We start from the raw sequence: 12867 nt of genomic DNA, 5'->3' as shown, positions 1-12867 counted from the left end.
TGAGTAGTACTCCATTGTGTAGATATACCACAATTTCTGTATCCACTCCTCTGTTGAGGGACATCTGTATTCATTTGATTTTTAAGGGCTGTTTTTGATTATGGCTTGTCACTTCCTGGATGTGGCTTCATATTCTGGGGAGGTTCCTCTTCATGCAGCTTGGAATTGGTGACTGGCTTATTTCTTAAGGCTGGAGGTCTATAAACTGTTACAACTTTAGGCTCCTCACTAGCCACTTCACTTGGAACTGCTTGATACATTATCATTTTTTGCTGGAAATATTCCATGCAAAAATGGCTGCCAAGAAACATGCCATAATTGTCCATTTGATGGCACATCCTACTTATTCAAGAGAGAGCCAGTCTAATGCCAGATCTTATACCCATTATTAACCTGTAATCTAGGAGGACAGGTGGCTTTTAAGATATGCTCACCATCTGTGCATCAGGCAAAATATGTAGAATCAGAAGCCACTGGCTCAGAAATAAGCTTTTAGTTTTTAACATCCAATACTTTCATTTGTCCTCAAAGATTTCCAAATCCAGCCAGTACTAATATATGTCCATGAGGGCTATCGAAGGCTGTGTTGTGAGGACCAGTCCCAAAGTCAAACACAGGATCACATTTAAGATTGAAAACTGTTGCTTTTGCAGGCATAAAACCATAAACAGCACAAAATTCAGTAGAACTAGAATTCCAAGCTACATCATAAATTGGGCCACTTTTTGGTAATTGCACAGCTCACTTTCTCCATTTGTCGCAATGTAGTGCAGTGTATTTTTCTCCATAGTAGGAAGCTCCTGTCTTGTTAATCTCTGTACTGGCTATTACCAGTGCAGCAGTATCCTTTTTATTTTACAGCATTCTAACCTTATCAGCTTTAAAGAAACTTTTATTAGCCAGTGCTGCCTGAGGTCCAACAAAGTTGTGATACTGATATAATCTAACAAATGAAGGTGCACCTTTACTTCCTGGAACATAATCTGCCACCTTATAAGGTTGGATTCCAGGTGATAAATTAAAGTCATTAACTTTTTGCCAATGTAATTTACTTGCAATTTTATTAAAATTGGTGTTCTCAAAGAAGTGTACTTAGTTATTAACATTCCGGGCATAAATAATTTCATCATCTGATCAGGAAGAACACCAGTTTTGTATTTTTTTTCAGTATTAAAGACTTCAACATGTTCCAGTTTTCACGCCATAAAGTTGTAGGTTAGGTGTCCTAGCAGTGCCATCTTTAGAAATAGTGTAAGGTTGCCACATTGCCAGAGTCAAGTTGCTAATTCGTTAGACTACATGCAAGTAAGGAAATGCAGATTTGTAGCCAACCTTATTATTTCTTAGGGGAATCTTGTTTTGTAGACATAAATATTATATATTTTGACATATATGCATATATGTATATATATGTCAGATAGATAGATAGATAAATAGATAGATAGATAGATAGATAGATAGATATCCCAGTTTATAAACTTATGATGCTTTCATTTCCTGATTTATAAAATGAATGTTATTATGGAGTCCATATCTTACGATGAGGTCTAAAGAGTAAATGTTAACTGATTATTTGCCTTCTTAACTAGAAATGAAGGTTTCTTCCAATGAGAAATTTTAGAGAAAGGGGAAGTATGAGAATACTACATTTTAGGAAAACAACTCTTACTCTTTCTATGGAAAGGCAATCACAAATTAAATGATTTAAATTCTCTTGAGTTTGTGACTCTGGAGACTGAACTCTTATCTACACTGTAACCCTATGTGTGTATGTGTATTTGGAGCAGTAATTAAGGTTAAATGACTTTCAGAAGTACTCCCTACAGTGATCAGAAAAGAGGGTGACAGGTCATGCGATTCACAGATCTGTAACACAGACTCATTAAGTCCAGGCAGAAGGATCAGGAGTTCATGTTCTGTGGGATCCAGGGTTACATAACAGGAAAGTCAAAATCAGAAGTAGAGAACACAGACACGCGCACACACACAGAGACAGAGAGAGATAGAGATAGAGAGAGGGAGAGAAAGACAGACAGACAGACAGAGAGATAGATAGGTAGATAGGTAGATAGAAAGACAGACAGACTTGGAGACAGAGAGAAAGAATGAGGGAGAGCGTTGTGAGGGAGTCAGATCAACCTGCCTTGTCATGAACAAATGTCAATAAACATGTATTAGTAATTAGTAAGGAGACAGCTATGGGGACAGAAAACAAACATAACAACTGAGTGCCTGTCATGTGGTCCCCTGGCTTGAACTTCCTGCATATAGCAGTGTCAGAAAACATATCATATTGTTTCAATGACTATGGAACTTTATATCAACCAAAGATTACAAAAGGTGAATTATACTACCACATACATGTACATACTAAAGTATACAAATCAAGATATAATGTTTATTTAATGTGTAAGTGTGAAATATGTGCATTTAAAATATACTTAATAAAAGAAAAAACGATAATGAAAAATGATAATATTTGATAAGATTTCACTTAAGCTTCAAATTCAAAAGTACTGTTAGTTCTGTTACTGGTGTCCTTTACTATGTGGAAAATTTTAATTTCACATATTCTGTTTGTTTATATCTGAGGCCAGTTCTGTACTGTTAGTCTTCTATTAGAAAGCTCTTACTAACTGAAGAACATTTAAGAATATTCCCATTTGAAGTCAGGAGTTGTAGCACCTCCTGCACTATTTTTACTCTAGCACTGTCTACATTGTCTTAAGAGTTCTTTGGTTCTTTGTGGTTTTTTGTGGTTCTAAAAACATTTAAAAAAAAAAACCTGAAATATAATATCATAATATTGAATAGAATTGCAGTAAATCCTAGGATTATTTTTGGTAATGCAGTCATTTTCACATTATTAATTCTGCCAATGTAGAAACAAGGATGGTCTGCCATACAGTATCAAATTTGACTTCCGGATACATTGTGGGTCCATGTTCTGCCCTGTTGCTAAGTATGGCCACTGGGAAGGACTTGACTGTGCTTATCCCACTCCAAAGCCAGGTAGATGCTGGGCTTCTGGAGAGTGAAGAGATACCACTCTGCGGTTGGGAAAGCACAGTCTGAGATGCCGGAAGCCTAATTTGGGGTTCTTACACCACTGTGCACCCAGTTGCTGTGGGGTGTCACACAGAGGATTTGGGCGCAAAGGATCAGGAGTCCATGGGCCTGCAACAAGGCTGGACTCTTGAATATTCAGGCACCTCTGGGAGTCATGGAAGAGAGGAGAACTGAAAAGGCTTATGAGCTTACATCCAGAGCCTGTCCACAAGGGCAGGGCAAGCTCTGGCTTAACTCAGCAGTGATTGTCCTCAGCTATGCAGTGCTTATGGCTTGGAGCTCAGAGGGGTCTTATACTCAAGAATTAAGCTGCGGTTTTTGTAGGCAAAGGCCTTCTCCATGTTTCCCATGGTGGTGGTAGATGAAAGAGACAGTTCTTTTTCCAAACTCTTTATTGGATGTTCATAGTTGAAAATTGATGTGTACCTACTTCCCAGGGTAGACCTGAGATTAATTACCTTTTGCAGGGAGGAATATCTGGGAAGGAGAGCTTATTGGCCAAACTCTCTGGATCTCTAGGTACCTCATTATCATGGAGAACTCTGTTCTGGCCTATGTCACCACAGGTCATATTTCCCTAGATGGAAGTGTGGAACACGTTTCAGGCAAGAAATTTGGAATTGAGCAGGTAGACTCCTGCTATCTCAGCTGTGTACTTGCCAAGTCTCTCAGGTCTTAGACCTGCTTCCTTACATGGCTTACCATCCCACAGATCCTTCTTTTCTTTTTATTAAAGGAGATGTGTCATTAGAGTGATTGTCTAATGTTATTTGTTGTGAAAATATTTGGTGGGTTGAAAGCATCAAAATAAAATACAACATAAGCCAGAGAGGTAATGAAGGGTAGGGGCTAGGGAGACAAGAGGTTATTGAACCAATTAATTGCTGAGGGGACTGTACAGTTTGTGAGGGTATTAACATCGGTTTTAAACAACATTTGATTCATCTACATAGACATCATGTTTGCCTCCCTCAGCTAAATTTCCCCAAGATTGGTAGACATTTGACTTTGACATCTGTCACTGGAGGATCCCAAGTCTGTCGTCTGTGAGTCTCGGCTGTCATCTTTGGATTTCCGGGTCTGTTTGTCTTCAGTCAGATGATTTGTCTGGACAAGGGAGCTTTATTGCCCCAGGCAGGTCGAATGAAATAGCAGCTAGGTCTCTGTCTGAGTCTATTTTACCATTACATTCTCAACATTTTTATTGAAGAAGACTTTTTCTTCTTTGGATAGGTACATACTCCTAGATACTTAATTTAGGGAGTTATCTTGAATGGGATGATTACATTTTTCTGAGACTAATTGTAATATATGAAACAAGGGTTACTTCTTACATTCGTTTGTATCCTGCAGCACCAAAAGAAATGTTTTCGCCTCCATCTTTACTGCTGTGTTATTCACTGAAGTGAGGAAGAGAAGTCAACTTAGTTTTCCAAAACAGATGAAACGTTGTTGACAGTGTGGTGCATATATAAAATAGAATAATCTTCAGCTCTTTAAAAAATGAAGTAAAAATTGAGAGGGAATGGATGGGTATATAAGGTGTAGTTGAGAGAAGTTACACAACGTCCGAAAGAAAAATATCACAGATTCTCACTAATGTGATTCCTAGCCTATATTATATACATGCATGAATGTGAAGAGATGTCCCTTTGCATTCAAAATAACCTGTAGAAAGGAAACTAAAAATGATTACATTATATTATAAGAAAGCACAAATTGCAGATAAAAACATTTGTGTTACATAAGAGAGCATAAATCTAATTGCTTGTTCAGTTTTTACTCTATCATATCTGTAGTGAAATAGTACATAAAAACATAAAATAGATGGTAGGTGAAAAATCCAACATGAAGCTTTGCAACTTCAGAATGGCCTTTCTAATTGTCACCAAGCTCTCTGCCAGTTTTGCTACATGAAGCCTTTTATTTGAACCCTGTTTACAACAAAGTGTTAGTTTAAAGTAGACTTGGCTCTTGAACATGTAAAAGCAATCCTATTAAAAAAAGCAAAGGTTTGAAAATTGAAGTTTAAAAACAGCACGATTGAGAGGGGAAAGTGTGTGGTGTACAGGGAAGTAAATGTGCCCTCCCTGTGCAGGAACGTCAGCAGAAGGAGGGATGATGCATCTAGAGCAGCTGTTGACCTTCCAGGCAGACTGTCAAGAAGCAACTGCACACCTGAGAATATTTGCCTTTTCTTTAAAAAAAAATTCCATGGCTACTAACTTTTACTCTGAATACAGCACCTTTAAGGACTCTAAACTCTAGAAATTGGCCAATTATCCATTCAAGATGCTTCATTTTATTGTAAAACTTCATAAAACTGTGCATCTGCTCAAACACGGGCAGGATCATCCTCCACTGAGTCTACTTCACGCAGTTGCATAAATATTTTCTCTTGTGCAATATAATAAGTGATGCATAGAGAAGTTGTTCCTCCTTCAGGACTTCCTGTCTCTTATTGTTGACTTATGGGAAAGAGTCCAGGAATTGTTTGTGTCCTCACACCACTGCACATGGGTCTCTGTGCATATCCTCTAACATCTGAAACAGAAAGACCAAAGAACTCAGCTAAGGGCAAGCCTACTGTGAGAGGACTTTTATCTCGGGATCCCATGACCTACAGCAGGGAAATGGGGACTTTTGCATCATCAGGGATCTTTAGAAACTAAGACTGTTTCATTCACGAACTCTTCTGACTTTTGAAGCATCAAAACAAAGATTCCTGTTGGTGAGTAACCTATGGACCTGTTCCTTCTTCCTTAGAGATGTCAGTCAGAGAGTAGTCTGGGTCTTGCTAAATTTACTCTACAGACACTTTCAGAGGTCTTTTAGAATTACAGTCGCTGTTCAGAGGTTTTCTGAAATCATTAGCCGCATAACAAATACTAGCTTTGCAAACATAATAGTTATAAGCCATGGTATTTTGAAAAACACTCCAGAATAATTGTAGAAAAAATATTTATTCTTACCTTTCTTTTAAGATTATTTGAATAGCAATGCTAGGTTTTATGCAAAGCCAACATTAAAAGAGTGATATTTATAAAGAGATACTATACCTTTTAGTAATCAAAAACATGCTGAAGTATTGTTAGTGTGTCTCCTCAAATGAGAGAGATGAGACTACGAATATTTAGGCAACTTGTTGACAGTAATTCAATTCAAATACAAGTTCTCTAGAAATGAAATCACCTTTCATATTATGATACCTTGTTTTGTAAAGATAATGTATTTGAGATAATGCCATTTTCCTGTGATTTATCTCATTGTTTGTTTCCTTCTTCATGAATTTATCCAGTCCATGCCTACTGCTCATGAAATGAAATTCATCTATCCATTTAAAACCCCTAAGATCTTACATAAGGCAAAGTTAGGGAGAAATGTAAGAAGTAGAAGTGAGTCTCAATCACCCCTTGCTTCCCTTTTTTAAAGTTAAAGACTGAGTAGGGATACACAGAGAGAAAATGGAGAACAGATGGGAAGACACGACTCTTATTAGACACTAAAGATAGAGTCTCTGTTTTCAGTTTCTCAGTTAGAGCTTAGGATAACCAAAAGGCTTTGTTACTGATTGGATAACACAAACCAATCAAACAACCGGACAACCAACAAACAAATAAAATAGATGTGTTAAGTTTCATACAGTTCCACAGTAAATTCTGTACTGGTCATTTTGTCCACCAAATTAGATTTTAATCTATTTTGGTACCAAAGTCAGATAGTCCTCCGAGCTACACACAAAATGGGGGTGCTTTTAACCAGTGGGGTGTTCCCTTTTCAGATCATGTCAGGGGAGTCTGAACCTTCACACTCTTTACCTGAGGAAAGTCGAATAGTCTTTCTCCATCTCACTTTTATTATTCTCCAGTGGAACTCTTATTCAAGTATTACCTTAGCATTTTTATTTTGGAAAAACTATAGCCATATTTATACTATAGATATTTTGCCTTCAAAATGCTTTTTCTTTACATTAGAGGGAAATGTTTCTGTTATGATGGAAAAGTCTCAAGTGACTCAGCTGAGAACAACAAGAATTGAAAGAAGAAATGATGGTATCTCATTTAGGTGACCGGGAAAGTGAGGAAGAGGAGAATCTGCATGACAAATCCTCTGTGATTCACCTTAAAAGGCAATGGACTTGATATGACAAAATGGAATTCTTTCTGTGTGGAAAGAAGTCTTTTCAGACTGAGTCTACACAGATGGCCCTAATTAAGCCAAGTGGGATTCAAGACAAAGTCATGAGTCTGAATAAGGAATACATAGGAGATTGCTTAATAGTTGTAAGAGGAAGAGAAAAAAATTCTGGTGCAGTGAGCAACCAGAAAGCATTATATACATAGATGAAATTGTCAGAGAACTTGATAATTTAGGGGAGTTTCAAAAGAAGGATGTATTCACACCCAGGGCAGAATTCTACTCAGCACTTCCAGTTGCCTTCCCAACTCTTGTCAAAGCAGTAACTACAAATATCCCATGCTGTGACACAGCCAGAGAGACATAGTATTACCAGTATTGATTAAGGGAAAAAGAAGTCATTAGTGTGGCTCTAATCCAATATGGCTGCTGAAGTTGTAAGATGGGCCAATGTGGTCTAAACAATCAGAGGGAAGCTGAGGGGAAGATCCAGAAAAAAGACAACTGTGTACTTAAATCATGCAATTCAGACTCTCAGAAGGAACTCACCACAATAGCAATGAAGGAACATACATGCCTATTTTAAACACACACACACACACACACACACACACACACACACACACACACACACACATACACATACACACACACACACACACACATAGGGGGTGGAGGGATTTTCTGTGACAGATTCTAATATGCACTCATTAACAGAAGATTCAAAGTAGTATAGAGGTGATCTGTGATGTATTCAATTTTTTCTTTTTTTATTGAACCTGTATCAGTAAATTTGATCTATAATTATTCTAAGAACATTCTAAAGTCTCTGTCTGTAATACTGTTTTTGTAGTATGCAACAACTTAAAAAAAAGGAGTTATTAAACAGTAGTTCTTAACTTTCCTAATGGAAAAACACATTAATACAGTTTCTCATGTTTTGGTGAAACCAAACCATAAACTTACTTCATAACTGTAATTTTGCTACTGTTTTGATTATAATGTAAATATCTGATATCCAGATAGTCTTTGGTGACCCATGAGGGTCATTTAGTTCCTGAAGGGGGAACAATCCACAAATTGAACACTGCTGAATAAAGGAACTAAATATGATCATTAAAAATATGAGTAATTAGAAGGGCGAGACCAACATGTGACACAGACATGGTGGTTGAAATGTGCAATACTAGTCATAGCACATCAAAAAAGAGGAAGCAAAGAAGCAATGAATGCTGAGGCTCATCTGGCTTTCTCTCTTCTCCACATTTTATTCAATCTGAGGTACATTATGTTGGGACAATGGTTGTAATGATCAAAGTGGATCCTCACATCTCAGTTATACCTGTAGATATCCGTACAGTCAGGCTCCAAGTGTGTGTCTTTTTGCGTCTCAACACAGTTCTGCCTAGAGTACTGAGACACCAACTAGTCTATACTGGCATTTATGGTCCTTTTATAATATTTTCAAGGAGAACTTAGGAAACTCTTAGATGAAAATATATAGTTTAGATAATAAGATAATGTCAGGAGAGTTGAATATTAGGAGTTAGTCCATTATTCATTTTCCAAATTTTTAAATATTTTATTGCTTACAACAATGCATGGGAAATTTCTTATTAGTTTCGATGAATTGCAAAGCTATCTATAAATATCACAAAAGCCTACTTTTGATTTATATAAATTAAAGTGATTGGTGAGTGTGTTTTTTAGGAGATTAAAAGTACTTCTAAGCCATATGAGTCCATTTTATGTGTTAGTAAATTAGAGAATCCTTCCAAACTAAAGGAAATATATGCATTTAACTACAGAAAATCCTGTGTAACGTGCATCAAATATCAGTGGCAAGAGATCTCACTCAGATTATAATTGAGCAGCAAGAGGCAGACTTAGGGGAAACAGGGACTATTATCTTGTGAGTGAAACATTGCTGACTAAGATAGGAATGTGGACTATGACACCTGTTTCTTGGAGTAGAAAGGAGACAAATGCAGGAGAAAACCTTTGGATAGATGTAGTCTGAATTAAGGGAATAATGAAGAAGATTATGCAATGAATGATAAGAAGAGATAGTTCCCCTATTTTCTGAGAAATTTGTTTGGCTTTAACTCTTTCCAAAGATAGCCAAGTGTCAATAGGGAAATAAAACATGGTTGTCTCTGTTTAATCAGATATGCTGAACAAAATTATTGTGTAATCTCAGGGGCTCATTGTTAATTAACTCAATAGAAAGAAAATGGAGCAGCATACTGCTTACCTCATTTTCCCCTTTCACTCAGATTTAGAAGGTAGCACAGAGGAACAGCATAAAGCTAGCTGAGTTTTCAAGCCATCAGTTCTAATTTGTATGACGGTGATTCTAGTCAACACAGTGTCAGCTCTTACCAAGTTTAAATCCTCATTTAAAAAGCAAAGTGGGTGTCCAGTGCTTATTATCCAAATTATGAACAACCTCTGAAAAATATTCTAAATATTTATTGGTAGAGCATACCTTCCTTAGAATTTAAACTTTTCTATATCATTATGTATTGCCTTGTGATTATAATAAACAACAAAGGCTTGAAATTCTCTAAGTTTCATGGAATTTGAAAGATAAAATATATTTTCATATTGATTGTCTCATTTAATTCTCACTGGAAATCACTAAAGCTTTTGGCACTGTACTAGTATTTAGTAGGAAACAGATTTGGGAGTAGGTACACACGCACTAAAGTAACATACCTAATAAGTTACTCAAGGTGTTGATGTGCCTGCATTTTTAAGTTTGTTAGACATCCTTACAACAAGAAACACATTCATAGACACAGATATATGCTTTCAAAATCTATGGTTTATCATCGTATTATCTGTTTCGGTTTTTTTCTTTTTAAGTTTTATTTGATTTTTCTGTGTAACTTACACTTCTTTAATAAAAATAAAGATACATGAATTCATATTAAACTGTAAATTTTAAGGAACAGAAATAGTATTGAATTTGGTAACTGTGATGTTTTGAATAAGAATGGCCCCCATAGAATTATATATTTGAATGTTTGAATACCAGTTGGCATATTATTTAGGAAAGATTTGACTGTGTGGTATTTTGGGGAAGGATGTATGTCTATGGGTAAGTTTAAGGTTTCAAAGTTTACTTCAGTACCATTCTTGTTTTCCTTATCTAATGCTTTCAGCTTTCAAATGATGATGCAACTTTTCAGCTGCTGCTCCAATGCTATGCCTGCCTGCCACCACACTCCCTACCGTGAGGATAATGGACTAACCCTCTGAAACTGTGGGGAAGCCTCCAATTAAATGTCTTCTTGTATAAGTTGACATCATCATGTTGTCTCTTCACGATAATAAACCACCAGGAAACAGTAATCAATTTTGACTGGGTGTAAAACTGTTAGTTGATGAATAATTTTTGGTTCTGTGTAATTTTTTTTACCGTTAAATCATATAACTGTGTCAAGTTGGCAACGGCATAAAAATAGACCGTATAGGTACATTCCCATGGCCTCTTATTTAGTTCCAGAATAATTCCTATAAAATATGTATGTCTAACTTTTTAATGACTTCAGGAGATTTAGGCTACAGATGGAAGGAACCAAAAGTTCAGAGTCTTTCTGAAAGACACTAGATAGAAGAAATGCATTAAAAGGAAAAAAGGTTTATTTGAATCTTGGTTTCAAAGATTTTTAGTTTTGGTTAGCTGACATCATTGCTTTAGATATAAAGTAATGACACCTATGGTATGTTGTTCAATGATGTTAAGAGTGAAAGGTGAAAGAGAAAGTGGGACTAGGAGATGAGAATTGAGAGGGCTGGGAGATGGTGATAGAAGACCTGGGAGAGGGAATAAAACTGGGGTGGAGAGATGAGGATAGGGGACTGTAGGGATTCAGGTGTGGGACATAAAGACAGAGAAGGTAGGTACGTTTGATTGGTTGGGAGATGGAGAATGATTTTGTACCAAACATATGAAAAAAAGTACTATTCACAACAAAATCATTTGGTTTTGTTATAAAAAACAAAAATTAACATAAAGGAAACTAATTATATAGAGATAAGCAAATGCCAAAAGAATTAATGGAGGATACCTTATAATTTCCAGTACAAAATTAAATAAAATGTTGTGTTCGAACTGCTGTAGTTGCCAATACTCCTTGCCTAGATAGCAAATTATACATACATGTTCACACACACATGAGCAAACCCACACACATGGGCAAACACGCACACACACACACATATATACTTACACGGCACACATACATGTCTGCATGCTTTATACAAAGTAACATATGTGATAAACTCTATTTATAAATTATCTTTTGAGGCATATTCAAACTTAACACATAACATTGTCAGGTATTCTCCATATATGTAGTGTTGCAAACATGTTAAACCAGGACCCTGGAATTTGAAACAGGAAGATTATGAGTTCAAAGTTAGTCTGAAGAACACAGAATGATTTTGTATCAAACATATGAAAAAAAAAGTGCTATTCACAACAAAATCATTTGGTTTTGTTATAAAAAACAAAAATTAACATAAAGGAAACTAATTATATACAGATAAGCAAATGCCAAAAGAATTAATGGAGGATACCTTATAATTTCCAGTACAAAATTAAATAAAATCCAAATGGACAGTTAACCAATACATGTTCAAAACACATATGAAAATGGCACTGAACACTAAACAAACTCTTAGAATTCTTTGTATATATTGGATATAAGCTCTCTATATCAGATATAGGATTGGAAAAGGTCTTATCCCAACCTGTTTGTTGCCTTTTTGTCTTATTGACAGTGTCCTTTGCCTTACAGAAGCTTTGCAATTTTATGAGGTCCCATTTATCGATTCTTGATCTTAAGGCATAAGCCACTGGTATTCAGGAAATTTTCCCCTGTACCTATGTATTCGAGGCTCTTCCCCATTTTCTCCTCTATAAGTTTCAGTGTATCTGGTTTTATATGGAGGTCCTTGATCCACTTAGACTTGAGCTTTGTACAAGGAGAAAAATATGGGTCAATTTGCATTTGTCTACATGCTGTCCACCAGTTGAACCAGTGACATTTGTTTAAAATGCTGTCTTTTTCCACTGGATGGTTTTAGCTCCCTTTTCAAAGATCAAGTGACCATATGTATGTGAGTTCATTTCTGGGTCTTCAATTCTATTCCATTGATCTAAGTGCCTGTCACTGTACTAACACCATGCAGTTTTTATCACTATTGCTCTGTAATTCATTTTGAGGTCAGGGATGGTGATTCCCCAGAAGTTCATTTATTGTTGAGAATATTTTTCATTATCTGAGTTTTTTGTTATTCCAAATGAATTTGTAAACTGCTCTTTCTAACTCTATGAAGAATTGATTTGGAATTTTGATGGGGCTTGCATTGAACCTGTAGATTGCTGTCGGCAAGATGGTCATTTTTGCTGTATTAATTCTGCCAAACCATGAGCATGGGATATCTTTACATATTCAGAGATCTTCAATTTCTTTCTTCAGAGATTTGAAGTTCTTGTAAGATATACCTTTCACTTGCTTGGTTAAGAGTCACACCAAGGTATGTAATATTATTTGTGACTATTGTGAAGGATGTAATTTCCCTAATTCCTTTATCAGCCTGTTTATCCTTTGAGTAAAGCAAGGACACTACTTTGAGTTTTTTTTTTTT

General features: G+C 36.2%; 1 pseudogene; it reads right to left on the bottom strand.

Annotated features, from left to right (window-relative positions):
• The window catches only part of LOC116101241, a 27677-nt pseudogene that overhangs the window by 1889 nt on the left and 12921 nt on the right, over positions 1-12867 (bottom strand).

The sequence above is a fragment of the Mastomys coucha genome, unplaced genomic scaffold (genome assembly GCF_008632895.1).
Source record: "Mastomys coucha isolate ucsf_1 unplaced genomic scaffold, UCSF_Mcou_1 pScaffold21, whole genome shotgun sequence".
In the NCBI taxonomy this organism is placed as follows: domain Eukaryota; kingdom Metazoa; phylum Chordata; class Mammalia; order Rodentia; family Muridae; genus Mastomys; species Mastomys coucha.
This window is presented reverse-complemented; position numbering and strand designations above follow the sequence as displayed.